Here is a 16,274-nt window from a genome sequence, read left to right on the forward strand (position 1 = left end):
TTAGCAGATCATTGCTCCAATAGCAAGATTGATAGAGATCAATAAGCTCTTGTGATGATTAGTTGAAATCTCGGTCCAATAAGATTAGACATGGCTTCTCAGCCAGCCAGATTTCAACAGATCATCATGAAACTCTAGAATTCATTCTTAAGAACTCTGAAGAAAAATACCTAATCTAAGCAACAAGATGAACCGTCAGTTGTCCATACACAAAACAATCCCCGGCAACGGCGCTAAAAACTTGGTGTGCGAAATTGTGATCACTACTTTTCACAACTCAATTAATCCCTAGTAATGGCCCCAAAAACTTGGTGCTCAATACCATGGCATACACAACTTTGCACAACTAACCAGCAAGTGCACTGGGTCGTCCAAGTAATAAACCTTACGCGAGTAAGGGTCGATCCCACGGAGATTGTTGGTATGAAGCAAGCTATGGTCACCTTGTAAATCTTAGTCAGGCAGACTCAAATGGGTGTAGATGATATATGAATAAAACATAAAGATAAAGATAGAGATACTTATGTATATCATTGATGAGAGCTTCAGATAAGCGTATGAAGATGCTTTCCCTTCCGTCTCTCTGCTTTCCTACTGTCTTCATCCAATCCTTCTTACTCCTTTCCATGGCAAGCTTATGCAAGGGTTTCACCGTTGTCAGTGGCTACCTCCCATCCTCTCAGTGGAAATGTTCAACGCACCCTGTCACGGCATGGCTATCCATCTGTCGGTTCTCGATCAGGCCGGAATAGAATCCATTGATTCTTTTGCGTCTGTCACTAACGCCCCGCCCTCAGGAGTTTGAAGCACGCCACAGTCATTCAATCATTGAATCCTACTCAGAATACCACAGACAAGGTTAGACCTTCCGGATTCTCTTGAATGCCGCCATCAGTTCTTGCCTATACCACGAAGACTCTGATCTCACGGAATGGCTGGCTCGTTTGTCAGGCGAGCACTCGGTTGTCAGGCGATCAACCATGCATCGTGTGTCAGGAATCCAAGAGATAAACATTAGAGCCTTGTTTGCTTGTAGAACGAAAGTGGTTGTCAATCACTTGTTCATAAGTGAGAATGATGATGAGCGTCACATAATCATCTCATTCATCATGTTCTTGAGTGCAAATGAATATCTTGGAATAAGAACAAGCTGAATTGAATAGAAGAACAATAGTAATTGCATTAATACTCGAGGTACAGCAGAGCTCCACACCTTAATCTATGGTGTGTAGAAACTCCACCGTTGAAAATACATAAGAACAAGGTCTAGGCATGGCCGAATGGCCAGCCTCCCAAAGTGAGTTCAATCATAAAAACATGATCAAAAGCTCTTAAGATTGAAAGATCTGAAATACAATAGTAAAAGGTCCTACTTATAGAGAACTAGTAGCCTAAGGATTACAAAGATGAGTAAAAGACATAAAAATCCACTTCCGGGCCCACTTGGTGTGTGCTTGGGCTGAGCAATGAAGCATTTTTCGTGTAGAGACTCTTCTTGGAGTTAAACGCCAGCTTTTATGCCAGTTTGGGCGTTTAACTCCCATTTTGGTGCCAGTTCCGGCGTTTAACGCTGGGAATTCTGAGGGTGACTTTGAACGCCGGTTTGGGCCATCAAATCTTGGGCAAAGTATGGACTATCATATATTGCTGGAAAGCCCAGGATGTCTACTTTCTAAGCCGTTGAGAGCGCGCCAATTGGGCTTCTGTAGCTCCAGAAAATCCACTTCGAGTGCAGGGAGGTCAGAATCCAACAGCATCTGCAGTCCTTTTCAGTCTCTGAATCAGATTTTTGCTCAGGTCTGGTGCGCGAAATTGTGAACACTACAACTTCACACAACTAACCAGCAAGTGCACTGGGTCGTCCAAGTAATACCTTACGTGAGTAAGGGTCGATCCCACGGAGATTGGTGGTATGAAGCAAGCTATGGTCATCTTGTAAATCTCAGTCAGGCAGACTCAAATGGGTATAGTGATAAACGAATAAAGCAATAAGATAAAGATAGAGATACTTATGTATATCATTGGTGTAAGAGCTTCAGACAAGCGTATGAAGATGCCTTCCCTTCCGTCTTTCTGCTTTCCTACTGCCTTCATCCAATCCTTCTTACTCCTTTCCATGGCAAGCTCGTGTAGGGTTTCACTGTTGTCAGCAGCTACCTCTCATCCTCTCATTGAAAACGATTGCATATGCTCTGGTCACAGCATAGCGGAATTCATCTGTCGGTTCTCAATCAGACCGGAATAGAATCCAGTGATTCTTTTGGCGTCTGTCACTAACGCCCCGCCCTCAGGAGTTTGAAGCACGTCACAGTCATTCAGTCATTGAATCCTACTCAGAATACCACAGACAAGGTTTAGACCTTCCGGATTCTCTTGAATGCCGCCATCAAGTCCTGCCTATACCACGAAGATTCCGATTAAAGAATCCAAGAGATATTCACTAGAGCCTTGGTTGCTTGTAGAACAAGAATGGTTGTCAGTCACCTTGTTCATAGGTGAGAATGATGATGAGTGTCACGGATCATCACATTCATCAAGTTGAAGAACAAGTGATATCTTAGAACAAGAACAAGCGGAATTGAATGGAAGAACAATAGTAATTGCATTAATACTCGAGGTACAGCAGAGCTCCACACCTTAATCTATGGTGTGTAGAAACTCCACCGTTGAAAATACATAAGCATAAGGTCTAGGCATGGCCGTGAGGCCAGCCTCCCAATGATCTAAGAACTAGATGTCCAAAGATGATCAAAGGATCAAAAACAATCCAAAGATCCAAAATACAATAGTAAAAGGTCCTATATATAGAGAACTAGTAGCCTAGGGTGTACAGAGATGAGTAAATGACATAAAAATCCACTTCCGGGCCCACTTGGTGTGTGCTTGGGCTGAGCATTGAAGCATTTTCGTGTAGAGACTCTTCTTGGAGTTAAACGCCAGCTTTTATGCCAGTTTGGGCGTTTAACTCCCATTTAGGTGCCAGTTCCGGCGTTTAACGCTGGAATTTCTGTAGGTGACTTTGAACGCCGGTTTGGGCCATCAAATCTTGGGCAAAGTATGGACTATCATATATTGCTGGAAAGCCCAGGATGTCTACTTTCCAACGCCGTTGAGAGCGCGCCAATTGGGCCTCTGTAGCTCCAGAAAATCCACTTCGAGTGCAGGGAGGTCAGAATCCAACAGCATCTGCAGTCCTTTTGAGTCTCTGAATCAGATTTTTGCTCGGGTCCCTCAATTTCAGCCAGAAAATACCTGAAATCACAGAAAAACACACAAACTCATAGTAAAGTCCAGAAAAGTGAATTTTAACTAAAAACTAATAAAAATATACTAAGAACTCAACTAAAACTACTAAAAACATACTAAAAATAATGCCAAAAAGCGTACAAATTATCCGCTCATCAAGGTCCCTCAATTTCAGCCAGAAAATACCTGAAATCACAGAAAAACACACAAACTCATAGTAAAGTCCAGAAAAGTGAATTTTAACTAAAAACGAATAAAAATATACTAAAAACTAACTAAATCCTACTGAAAACATACTAAAAACAATGCCAAAAAGCGTACAAATTATCCGCTCATCAGATATCTACAGAGATCTGAATATCCGGTGAGTATGGGGTCCCCGTTACCCGTCATGTGGATGGGGTGAAGACGGGAATGGTTTTTGAGGGCAGGGAGTGGGGGGCATGTCCCCGACCCCATGGTGACTCGTTGTCATCTCTATTGCTGCTATTATTGACACATAATATGGTGATGTTAATAATGTGCCTAATGCTTTAGATGCACTCATACAAATTGGTGATGATGCACAAGCTTCAGAGATTGAACTCACCCAATCTTCTTATTCACAGCTAGAAATTTAGGAACATGTAATATTAAACATAAAATTTATAATTTTACATGTTGATATGCCTACTGTGGTATGCAAGTTATTCTTAGGTGCCTCCATTAGACCCACATCCACCTCCACCTCTATAGCATGTGGCAAGGAGCAAGTTTTGGGACAGTTGCATAGGATTTATGAAATTTGCCCCCACCCCGGACTTCAGACCACCAAGAAAGAAATAGATTATAATTTTGAATGTTAACTGCAATATACTATGTAGGACATATTTTGCAGAAAGCTTTTGAAAGTATGCTATTTTGAGACTCTTGATGAACGAACTCTTGATCGTTTAGAATTTATCTAATGGAATCTCGTTGTAAAGTATAGTTTTCAAACCAATCAATAATCCTTTCATACAAAAATTTTGGTTGTCACAAAGAACAAACCCCAAATAAGAATTAACCGGAGTATTTGGACTCCAGGTCGTCTCACAAGAAATTGCAATGAAGTGTATGCTTATTGGCTATAAAGGGGTAAAGGAGGGGGGTTTGGATACGAAACATGAAAAGTAAATGGAAATGAAATTCAAATAACAAAAAGGCCTTAGCAAGGTTTGGTGGTCAAGGATCGTTATCCTAATCACTAACCACAACATGAGAATTGGCAAGGATCAACCCCATTAAGTCATCCTCTAACTAATAAAGGAAAGTCAAATGAGCTATGTCAATCCAAGTTCACAAGTCCTAGTTCCACACCAAATCAATTAGTGAGAATTAGAGTTAATGGCTCCCAATCATCAATCACTTGGACATTAGTAACTCAAGAGTTCCTAAGGTAAGAGTTCCTAAGTTACCTTCCCAAGCCAAGAGCATAAAATTCTACTCTAAAATCCAACCAAGCATTTTATCAAACACTTGGAAGGCATAAAGGAAAAGCATAGTAAAATTACAAGGAAAGTAAATCTACACTACACAATTGCAAGGAAATTAACAACAACAAAGCAAATCAATAATAAAAGAACATGAATCATAAATTGCATTAAAGAAAAATAGGAGAAGAAAGAGTGAATCAACAACAAAGTAAGCAATTAAAAGAATGAAATACAAAATTAGAGAGAGGAGGAGTAGAGGAACAATAAATTGTAAAGGAAAAATAAATCAAAGCATGAATTAAACCTAAATCTAAGAAATTCTAATCCTAATTCTAGAGAGAAGAGGGAGCTTCTCTCTCTAGAAACTAAACTACATGATGCTAATGCTACAACCAATTACTCCCCCCTTGCCCAAGCTTGAATTCTACATGAAATAGCATTGGAAATGAGTTGGGTTGGGTCCAAAGTGCTTCAGAAATCGCTGGGGGCGATTTCACTTTAGTAGGCCACGAGTAGCATCGGCGCGCATGCGTACATGGTGCGTGCGCGCCTCTGAACGCGAAGTATCATATGACAAATTTTATATCATTTCGAAGCTCCGGATGTTAGCTTGCCAACGCAATTAAAACCGCCTCATTTGGATCTCTATAGCTCAAGTTATCGTCGTTTGAGTGTGAAGAGGTCTGGCTTGACAGCTTTACAGTTCCTTCATTTCTTCATAAGTTCTCCCACTTTGCATGCTTTTCTCCGCACTTCTTCCATCCAGTACTTGCCTTATGAATCTGAAATCACTCAACAAATATATCAAGGCATCGAATGGAATTAAAGTGAGTTAAAATTAGATATTTTAAGGCCTAAAAAGCATGTTTTTACACTTAAGCACAATTCAAGGGAGAATTACAAAACCATGCTATTTTATTGAATAAATGTGGGAAAATGTGATAAAATCCCCCAAATTAAGCACAAGATAAACCACAAAATTGGGGTTTATCAAATCTCCCCACACTTAAACCAAGCATGTCCTCATGCTAAAATCAAAAAAGAAGCAAAGGGGTATCAACATTTATTCAATGCAAACAAACTAAATGCAACCTATCTATATGTAATCTATCTACATAAATGCATCCACTTGGTCAAAACAAGTCAATTTCCAAGAATACATATACAAGCATAATGGCTAAAGCAGTAGCAATCAAATCAACCCACAATTGAATTGAATCATTGAAAGATTTTATAAACTTGCAAGAAAAGATGATCATGGGTGGAGACATGTAATTGAACGATCGAACCCTCACCGGATATGTATCCGCTCTAGGCACTCAAGTGTATAGGGTTGATTCACTCAATTCTCCCCTAATCATGCTTTCCAAGATTTGTTTTTCATCTAACAATTAATAATTACTTTATGCATGCATACAAATATCATGAGGGCTTTCCCATAGGTTGTAATGGGGCTAGGGTCAAGGTAGGATGCATATGGTCAAGTGAGCTTGAAATTCGAATCTTTGATTAACTTAAACTTTCCACCTAACCTATGACAACCTATACAATTCAAAACTAACCTAACTACCCATTCTTCACTTTTCACACACACTCATGCATTCTCTTTTTGATCACCACACATATGCATTGATTCTTATTGAGCTTTACTTGGGGCATTTTGTCCCATTTTATTACTTTTCTTTTTTCTTTTTTTTCTTTATATTATTTTTTTTGTTTTTCTCATTTTTTTCTTCTTTTCAAACTAAAATATATACAAGAACATCAATGCATATGGTTTACACATGACTAATACATGAGTATGTACCCAATTCCCAAGATTTTCAACACAAATACAAAATATACTTTTATCTCTACCCAATGTTCCCAACTTTTCCAAAATCAAATGATAAACACTCTCACTAGCCTAAGCTAATCAAAGATCCAAATTAAGGACATTTATTGTTTTTCACTTAGGCTTGTAATGTGCTACAATTAAGAATAAGTGGGTTAAGCATAGACCCAAAATTGGTTAACAATGGAAGATAAAAGGTAGGCTATTTGGGTAAATGAGCTATTTGAACAATGGCCTCAATCATATAAATGCATGTATACACAAAGTAATGGACATAAAGAATCAAACAAATCAAAGATTACAATCATATGAAGAGAATAATGCACACAAGAATGAAAATAAATGGTTATGTATGATGTAACCACACAATTACGGCTCAAATCTCACATGCTTGTGTTCTTAGCTCAAGAACATGATCCACAAAATATATAATTCAAGCAAGTTCTAAAAAATTTTTTTTCCCAATCAATTGGGGTACCCTCTAGATAAAATCCTTGAAAATTTTTATTATTTTGACTAAGCTTATTATATACATATGCAGAATAAGAAAATGCAACTAAAAATCCTAAAATGAAATGCAAAAGTGTTGGGGTTAGAAACTTGTCACCCAAAAACGCCGAGTGGTCGGACGACCTCCCCACACTTAAAAATTTGCACCGTCCTCGGTGCACTCAACGATGAGCAAGGGGGTACGGCGACTTTTCGAGTTGCTACCTTCAGCTGGTAGATTAACCGGTTGCTGCGTGTTCTACTCCCGCTTCCATTTTTGCTTATGATGACTTATCCTGAACAATAGAAAACAGGATAGTAAGAAAAGTGAATGTGCAAGCAAGGAAGCGTAAATTTTTGGAACGAGGTAAATCACTAGAATGAAGTGAATAGATTATTGTGACATTGATGAAAAATAGGGGCGTGGGTCCTAACTTGCATGCGGTTTAGAACTCACACCCTAGTATTTGAAAGCCATGTCACAATTGTACAAAAGAAGTATGCACTTCACTCATTCTAGTGTGCTTGAAATACTTCAAAAGACTTGTAGGTTAAGTCAACCAAACAAGTAGTGAAGAGGCATGAAAGCATTCAAGCAATTAATCAAGCAATTGTGAAATTGGATAGTGCATGGACATTGATTGATGTGTAAGTAACTTAGTGAACAAAATGGTATATATGAAACTTACATAACAAACAATGACACATATTGAAGTTGTTGCAACACCTTAGTGACGTAGAGGTGAAACACATGGATGCTATGGAACTTAGGAAAAAGGAATATGGAAGTAGAAATTAATCACATAGCAAGCATGGTCTACAAAGCTTAGAAAGCTCAAAAATATGTCACTAGGTAAGCTTTCGATCCAATTTCACAACTCTAAAATCTCAATGCGTGAAATAGGCGATGTGAATAAGGGTAAACCATAAACAAGTATCACTTAAAAAAATGCAATGATAATATACAATTGCCTGACAATGGATGATGAATGCATGGTGGCCAAAACATGGAATTCATAAGAGTTAAGAAGCTCAAAGGCAATGTAACATTCACTTGGTGTTCACAAATGTTAAACATGAAAACTCAATATCAAGTAACCAATTGTAACCTCAACGAAGAAATCCAACAATGAAAATCAAAGAGAATTATGCTAAAATAGCATCAGTTAATACTAAGCAGCAATAAACGGCAAACAAAATTAATAATCCAATATTTATAATGAAAAATAGAAAATAAAATAAAAAATTAAACTAATTAAACGAGTAACTAACAAACTAGAAGAAATGGTTATGGATGGTGTTTGATAGTGTTGGATGATGGGCGAGAGAAGGGAAGCAGATAAGAGAAGAAGGAAAGAAATGGAAAGAGGGGAAGAAAAGAAGGTGGGTGAAATAGGACAAACCACGCGGGTGCGCAAGTGGTGCGTGCGCGTGGATTGGTGGAATGGCATCAACGCGTACGCGTGCGCGTGGGTGGGTTATTTGGACAACGACACGTGCGCGTGCTTGACGCGTACGCATGGGTCCTAGCACAAGGTTGGCACGAGGTGGGCACAACTCTCGGAAAAATGTATGGAAGGGTGAAACTTTCAATCCACGCGTACGCGGACATGACGCGTGCGCGTGGATGGTCGAAATGGCTTGGGCACGCGTACGCGTAGGTGACGCGTGCGCGTGGGTTGGTGCTCTGTTTTTCAAAATTTTTCATGTTTTTACACCAAACCAAGCATTCCAATCCTCCAAACAACTACCAAAACATCATAAAACCTTATTTAACCTACTAGACTCCCAAATAAACTAAACTAACTAAACAAAACATGAATTCAAACTAATTTACCATATATACAAAAGAGAAAAAGGGAAAGATGTTACCATAGTGGGGTGTCTCCCACCTAGCACTTTTGTTTATTGTCCTTAAGTTGGACTTATGGGGAGCTTCCATCAAGGGGGCTTGTGCTTGAATCCATCCTTGAACATCCACCAATGCTTGGACTTCCATTGTGCTTCATCATTCAAAGTTAATAACTCCAAGCTTCGATGGAGTTCTTCACAAACCATGGGCTCCCAAAGTTGATTCTCCTTGTGTGATCCGGGATCCCACACTTTGTTTTCACACCCGTCCTTGAGTTGATCATGGTGATTTCCTTCGGGTGGCAAGAGAGATGAATTCTCATGGAGGCACCAAGCTACCCTCGTAGACCCCTCTAGTCGAGCACTACTCCAACCTTTATATCTCATGTTTGAAGCATCAACCATAATGAACGTTAATGTATAATTCCAACCACTAACCATCTCCCTTTTACTCTTAAATCCATAAATATGTCTAAGTTGACTGATGAGCGGATAATTTATACACTTTTTGGCATTGTTTTTAGTATGTTTTTGGTAGTTTTAGTTGAGTTTTTAGTATATTTTTATTAGTTTTTAGTTAAAATTCACTTTTCTGGACTTTACTATGAGTTTGTGTGTTTTTCTGTGATTTCAGGTATTTTCTGGCTGAAATTGAGGGACCTGAGCAAAAATCTGATTCAGAGACTAAAAAGGACTGCAGATGCTGTTGGATTCTGACCTTCCTGCACTCAAAGTGAATTTTCTGGAGTTACAGAAGCCCAATTGGCGCGCTCTCAACGGCGTTGGAAAGTAGACATCCTGGGCTTTCCAGCAATATATGATAGTCCATACTTTGCCCAAGATTTGATGGCCCAAACCGGCGTTCAAAGTCACCTCAAGAAATCCCAGCGTTAAACGCTGGAACTGGCACCCAAATGGGAGTTAAACGCCCAAACTGGCATAAGAGCTGGTGTTTAACTCCAAGAAGAGTCTCTACACGAAATTGCTTCATTGCTCAGCCCAAGCACACACCAAGTGGGCCCGGAAGTGGATTTTTATGTCATTTACTCATTTCTGTAAACCTTAGACTACTAGTTATCTATAAGTAGGACCTTTTACTATTGTATTAGAGGACTTTGGTAGCTATCTTCGTTTTATGCTATCTTAGATCATTGGGAGGCTGGCCATTCGGCCATGCCTAGACCTTATGCTTATGTATTTTCAACGGTGGAGTTTCTACACACCATAGATTAAGGTGTGGAGCTCTGCTGTACCTCGAGTATTAATGCAATTACTATTGTTCTTCCATTCAATTCCGCTTGTTCTTGTTCTAAGATATCACTTGTTCTTCAACTTGATGAATGTGATGATCCGTGACACTCATCATCATTCTCACTCATGAACAAGGTGACTGACAACCATTTTTGTTCTACAAGCAACCAAGGCTCTAGTGAATATCTCTTGGATTCTTTAATCGGAATCTTCGTGGTATAGGCAGGACCTGATGGCGGCATTCAAGAGAATCCGGAAGGTCTAAACCTTGTCTGTGGTATTCTGAGTAGGATTCAATGACTGAATGACTGTGACGTGCTTCAAACTCCTAGCAGGCGGGGCGTTAGTGACAGACGCAAAAGTATCGATGGATATTATTCCGGCCTGACCGAGAACCGACAGCTGAATTCCGCTATGCTGTGACAGAGCATATGCAATCGCTTTCACTGAGAGGATGGGAGGTAGCCATTGACAACGGTGAAACCCTACACGAGCTTGCCATGGAAAGGAAGAAGAAGGATTGGATGAAGACAGTAGGAAAGCAGAGAGACGGAAGGGAAGGCATCTTCATGCGCTTATCTGAAGTTCCTACCAATGAATTACATGAGTATCTCTATCTTTATCTTTTATGTTATTTTCGTTCATCACCATATACATCTGAGTTTGCCTGACTAAGATTTACAAGATGACCATAGCTTGCTTCAATACTAACAATCTCCGTGGGATCGACCCTTACTCACGTAAGGTATTACTTGGACGACCCAATGCACTTGCTGGTTAGTTGTGTGAAGTTGTAGTGATCACAATTTCGCGCACCAAGTTTTTGGCGCCGTTGCCGGGGATTGTTCAAGTTTTGAGCAAGCTTTTGGTAACAATGCCAGGGATTGTTCAGTTTGGACAACTGACGGTACATCTTGTTGCTTAGATTAGGTATTTTTTTTTTCGAAATTCTTGAAGATGAATTCTAGAGTTTCATGATGATTTGTTGAAATCTGGCTAGCTGAGAAGCCATGTCTAATTTCATTGGACCGAGGTTTCAACTTATCATCACAAGAGCTTGTTGATTTTTATCAATCTTGCTTTTGGAGCAGTGATCTGCTAAGGCTTGGCTGGCCTTTGGCCATGTCTAGTGTTTTGGACCGAAGCTTTCTTTGAAAGCTTGGCTGGCTGTAAAGCCATGTCTAATTCCTGGACCGGAGTCTTAGACTAGCATTGCACTGATTCCTGGAATTCTCATTAAGAATTTTGATATCCTTTTCCACTTAATTTTTGAAAAACACAAAAAAAAATTTCAAAAAGATCATAAAAACCAAAAATATGTCATGTTCCTTGTTGATTAAGGATCTTCAAGTAATTCTCGATGATTTCTTACTCTGATCTTTGAATTCTTTTGGCTTGAGTGTTTATGTGTCTCATATAGTGTCAGTAGTATACAAACTGCTAAGTTTGGTGTCTTGCATGCATTGTTATTTCATTCTTGTTGCATTTTGATTATTAAAAATCCAAAAATAATTTTTAATTTGTGTCTTTTCAAGTCAATAATACAAAGAATTGAAGATTCAGAACATGCTGCAGAGGAATTATACAGAAAAAGCTGAGCATTCAAAAATGCCCAGTGAAGAAGACAGACTGGCGTTTAAACGCCAGCCAGGGTACCTGGTTGGGCGTTTAACGCCCAAAAAGGGTGCATTTTGGGCGTTAAACGCCAGAATGGATACCATTCTGGGCGTTTAACGCCAGGATGGCAAAGGGGGAAGATTTTGTTTTTCAAATCAATTTTTTTTCAAGTTTTCAAAGTTTTTCAAAATCAAATCTTTTTCAAATCATATCTTTTCAATCAAATGTTTTCAAAGTCAATTTCTTTCCTTTTTCAAAGATACTTACTAACAATTAATGATTTGATTGAACATCTCAAATATGTTGCCTTTTCTGTTGAGGAAGGTTTAATGTTTGAATCATATCTTTTCTTGTTAGACAAGTCATTGATTTTCAAAATCAAATCTTTTAAAACATTGTTTTCAAAACATATCCTTTAAAATTGTTTTTAAATCAAATCTTTTCAATCATATCTCTTTAATCACATCTTTTTCAAAATCAGTTTTCAATCAAATCTTTTTAACTTCTAATTTCAAAATCTTTTTCAAAAATCACTTGATTTCTTCTCCACTTTCAATTTTCGAAAATTATCAATCAATTTTTAAAATGTTTTTGACATCTTTCTAATTAATTTTCGAAAATTCTCTTCCCTCCTCCTCACATCCTCCTATTTATGGAGTACTACTCCTTCTTAATGCACAATTCGAACTTTATCTCATCAAGTTCGAATTCTTCTACCTTTTTTCTTCTATTTTTCTTTTCCTCTGACATCTCAAGGAATCTCTATACTGTGACATAGAGGATTCCACATCTTCTTGTTCTCTTCTCTTTCATATGAGCAGGAGCAGAGACAAAGGCATTTTGGTTGAAGCTGACCCTGAACCTGAAAGGACCTTGAAGAGAAAGCTAAGAGAAGCCAAAGCACAACTCTCTTTAGAGGACCTGACTGAATTCTTCAAAGAAGAAGAACACATGGCAGCCGAAAACAACAACAATGCCAACAATGCAAGGAAGGTGCTGGGTGACTTTACTGCACCTACTCCCGACTTCTATGGGAGAAGCATCTCTATCCCTGCCATTGGAGCAAACAACTTTGAGCTTAAGCCTCAACTAGTTTCTCTAATGCAACAGAATTGCAAGTTCCATGGACTTCCAATGGAAGATCCTCATCAGTTTTTAGCTGAGTTCTTGCAAATCTGTGACACAGTCAAGACTAATGAGGTTAACCCTGAGGTCTACAGACTGCTGCTATTCCCTTTTGCTGTAAGAGACAGAGCTAGAATATGGTTGGATTCACAACCTAAAGATAGCCTGGACTCTTGGGAAAAGCTAGTCAATGCCTTCTTGGCAAAGTTCTTTCCACCTCAAAAATGGAGTAAGCTTAGAGTGGAAGTCCAAACCTTCAGACAGAAGGATGGCGAATCCCTCTATGAAGCTTGGGAAAGATACAAACAATTAATCAGAAAATGTCCCTCAGACATGCTTTCTGAATGGAGCATCATAGGTATTTTCTATGATGGTCTCTCTGAACTATCCAAAATGTCTTTGGATAGCTCTGCTGGAGGATCTCTTCATCTGAAGAAGACGCCTACAGAGGCTCAGGAACTCATTGAAATGGTTGCAAATAACCAATTCATGTACACTTCTGAAAGGAATCCTGTGAATAACGGGACAAGTCAGAAGAAAGGAGTTCTTGAGATTGATGCTCTGAATGCCATTCTGGCTCAGAACAAGATATTGACTCAACAAGTCAATTTGATTTCTCAAAGTCTGTCTGGAATGCAAAATGCACCTGGCAGTACTAAGGATGCTTCATCTGAGGAAGAAGCCTATGATCCTGAGAATCCTTCAATGGAAGAGGTGAATTACCTAGGAGAGCCCTATGGAAACACCTATAATTCTTCATGGAGAAATCATCCAAATTTCTCATGGAAGAATCAAGAGAGACCTCAACAAGGTTTCAATAACAATAATGGTGGAAGAAACAGGCTTAGCAATGGCAAGCCTTTTCCATCATCTTCTCAGCAACAGACAGAGAGTTCTAAGCAGAATACCTCTGACTTAGCAACAATGGTCTCTGATCTAATCAAAACCACTCAAAGTTTCATGAATGAAACAAGGTCCTCCATCAGAAATTTGGAAGGACAAGTGGGTCAGCTGAGCAAGAAAATTACTGAACTCCCTCCTAGTACTCTCCCAAGCAACACAGAAGAAAATCCAAAAGGAGAGTGCAAAACCATAACCATGGCCGAATATGGAGAAGAAAGAGAGGAGGTGGACGCCACTGAGGAAGACCTCAATGGGCGTGCACCAACCTCCTTTGAGTTCCCCAATGAGGAACCATGGGAATCTGAGGCTCAAAATGAGACCATAGAGATTCCATTGGACTTACTTCTGCCTTTCATGAGCTCTGATGAGTATTCTTCCTCTGAAGAGGATGAGTATGTCACTGAAGAGCAAGTTGCTAAATACCTTGGAGCAATCATGAAGCTAAATGACAAGTTGTTTGGAAATGAGACTTGGGAAGATGAACATCCTTTGCTCACCAAAGAACTGGATGACTTGTCTAGGCAGAAATTACCTCAAAAGAGACAAGATCCTGGGAAGTTTTCAATACCTTGTACCATAGGCACCATGACCTTTAAGAAGGCCCTGTGTGACTTATGGTCAAGTGTGAACCTCATGCCTCTCTCTGTAATGGAGAAGCTAGGGATCTTTGAGGTACAAGCTGCAAGAATCTCACTAGAGATGGCAGACAACTCAAGAAAACAAGCTCATGGACTTGTAGAGAATGTTTTGGTAAAAGTTAAAAACCATTACATCCCTACTGATTTCATAGTCCTAGAGACTGGGAAGTGCATGGATGAATCCATCATCCTTGGCAGACCCTTCCTAGCCACAGCAAAGGCTGTGATTGATGTTGATAGAGGTGAACTGATCATTCAAGTGAATGAAGAATCCTTGGTGTTTAAGGCTCAAGGATATCCCTCTGTCACCATGGAGAAGAAGCATGAAGAGCTTCTCTCAAATCAGAGTCAAACAGAGCCCCCACAGTCAAACTCTAAGTTTGGTGTTGGGAGGCCACAACCAAACTCTAAGTTTGGTGTTGAACCCCCACATTCAAACTCTAAGTTTGGTGTTGGGAGGTTCCAACATGGCTCTGAGAATCTGTGAGGCTCCATGAGAGTCCTCTGTCAAGCTAATGACATTAAAGAAGCGCTTGTTGGGAGGCAACCCAATGTTTTATAATTAACTATTTCCTTTTGTTATTTTATCTTTTTTGTAGGTTGATGATCATGAGAAGTCACAAAATCAATGAAAAAAGCAAAAACAAAATGAAAAACAGGAAGAAAAACAGCACACCCTGGAGGAAGATGTTGCTGGCGTTTAAACGCCAGTGAGGTTAGCTGTTGGGCGTTCAACGCCCAGTCTGGCACCATTCTGGGCGTTTAACGCCAGAAAGGGGCACCAGACTGGCGTTAAACGCCAGAAAAGGGTAAGAACCTGGCGTTAAACGCCAGGAATGGGCACCAGCCCGGCGTTTAACGCCAGAAATGGCTCAAAACGTGATTTTGAGCAACATTTGGTGCAGGGATGACTTTTCCTTGACACCACAGGATCTGTGGACCCCACAGGACCCCCACCTACCCCACCACCACTCTCTCTCTTCTTCCCCCATTCACCAATCACCTCAATACCTCTTCCCCAAAAACCCTTCACCTATCAAATCCCATCTTTCTCTTCACCACTCACATCCTTCATAAAACCCCACCTACCCCACCATTCAAATTCAAACCACTTTCCCACCCAAACCCACCCTCAAATGGCCGAACAACCCTCTCCCTCTCTCCTATAAATACCCTTCTTCATTCCTTCATTTTCACACAACCTAAACACCACTTCTCCCCTTCTTTGGCCGAATACATAGCCATCCCTTTCTCCCTCATTTCTTCTTCTTCTACTCTCTTCTTTCTTCTTTTGCTCGAGGACGAGCAAACATTTTAAGTTTGGTGGGGTAAAAGCATTGCTTTTTGTTTTTCCATAACCATTTATGGCATCCAAGGCCGGAGAAACCTCTAAAAAGAGGAAAGGGAAGGCAAAAGCTTCCACCTCCGAGTCATGGGAGATGGAGAGATTCATCTCAAGGGTGCATCAAGACCACTTCTATGAAGTTGTGGCCTTGAAGAAGGTGATCCCTGAGGTTCCCTTTTCACTCAAAAAGGGTGAACATCCGGAGATCCGCCATGAGATCCGAAGAAGAGGTTGGGAAGTACTTACCAACCCCATTCAACAAGTCGGAATCTTGATGGTTCAAGAGTTCTATGCCAATGCATGGATCACAAAGAACCATGATCAAAGTGTGAACCCGAATCCAAAGAATTATCTTACTATGGTTCGGGGGAAATACTTGGATTTTAGTCCGGAAAGCGTGAGGGTAGCGTTCAACTTGCCTATGATGCAAGGAGATGAACATCCTTACACAAGAAGGGTCAACTTTGATCAAAGGTTGGACCAAGTCCTCACAGTCATATGTGAAGAGGGCGCACAATGGA

General features: G+C 39.9%; 1 non-coding gene across 1 annotated transcript; it reads right to left on the bottom strand.

The window, feature by feature from the left end:
* Positions 1–13,098: 13,098 nt before the first annotated feature.
* On the bottom strand, positions 13,099–13,206 carry LOC130964098 (small nucleolar RNA R71). The gene has a single exon (XR_009080207.1). It is a non-coding gene; the product is annotated as a small nucleolar RNA R71 (small nucleolar RNA).
* Between the last annotated feature and the right edge of the window lie 3,068 nt (positions 13,207–16,274).

Source organism: Arachis stenosperma, chromosome 2 (assembly GCF_014773155.1).
Source record: "Arachis stenosperma cultivar V10309 chromosome 2, arast.V10309.gnm1.PFL2, whole genome shotgun sequence".
In the NCBI taxonomy this organism is placed as follows: domain Eukaryota; kingdom Viridiplantae; phylum Streptophyta; class Magnoliopsida; order Fabales; family Fabaceae; genus Arachis; species Arachis stenosperma.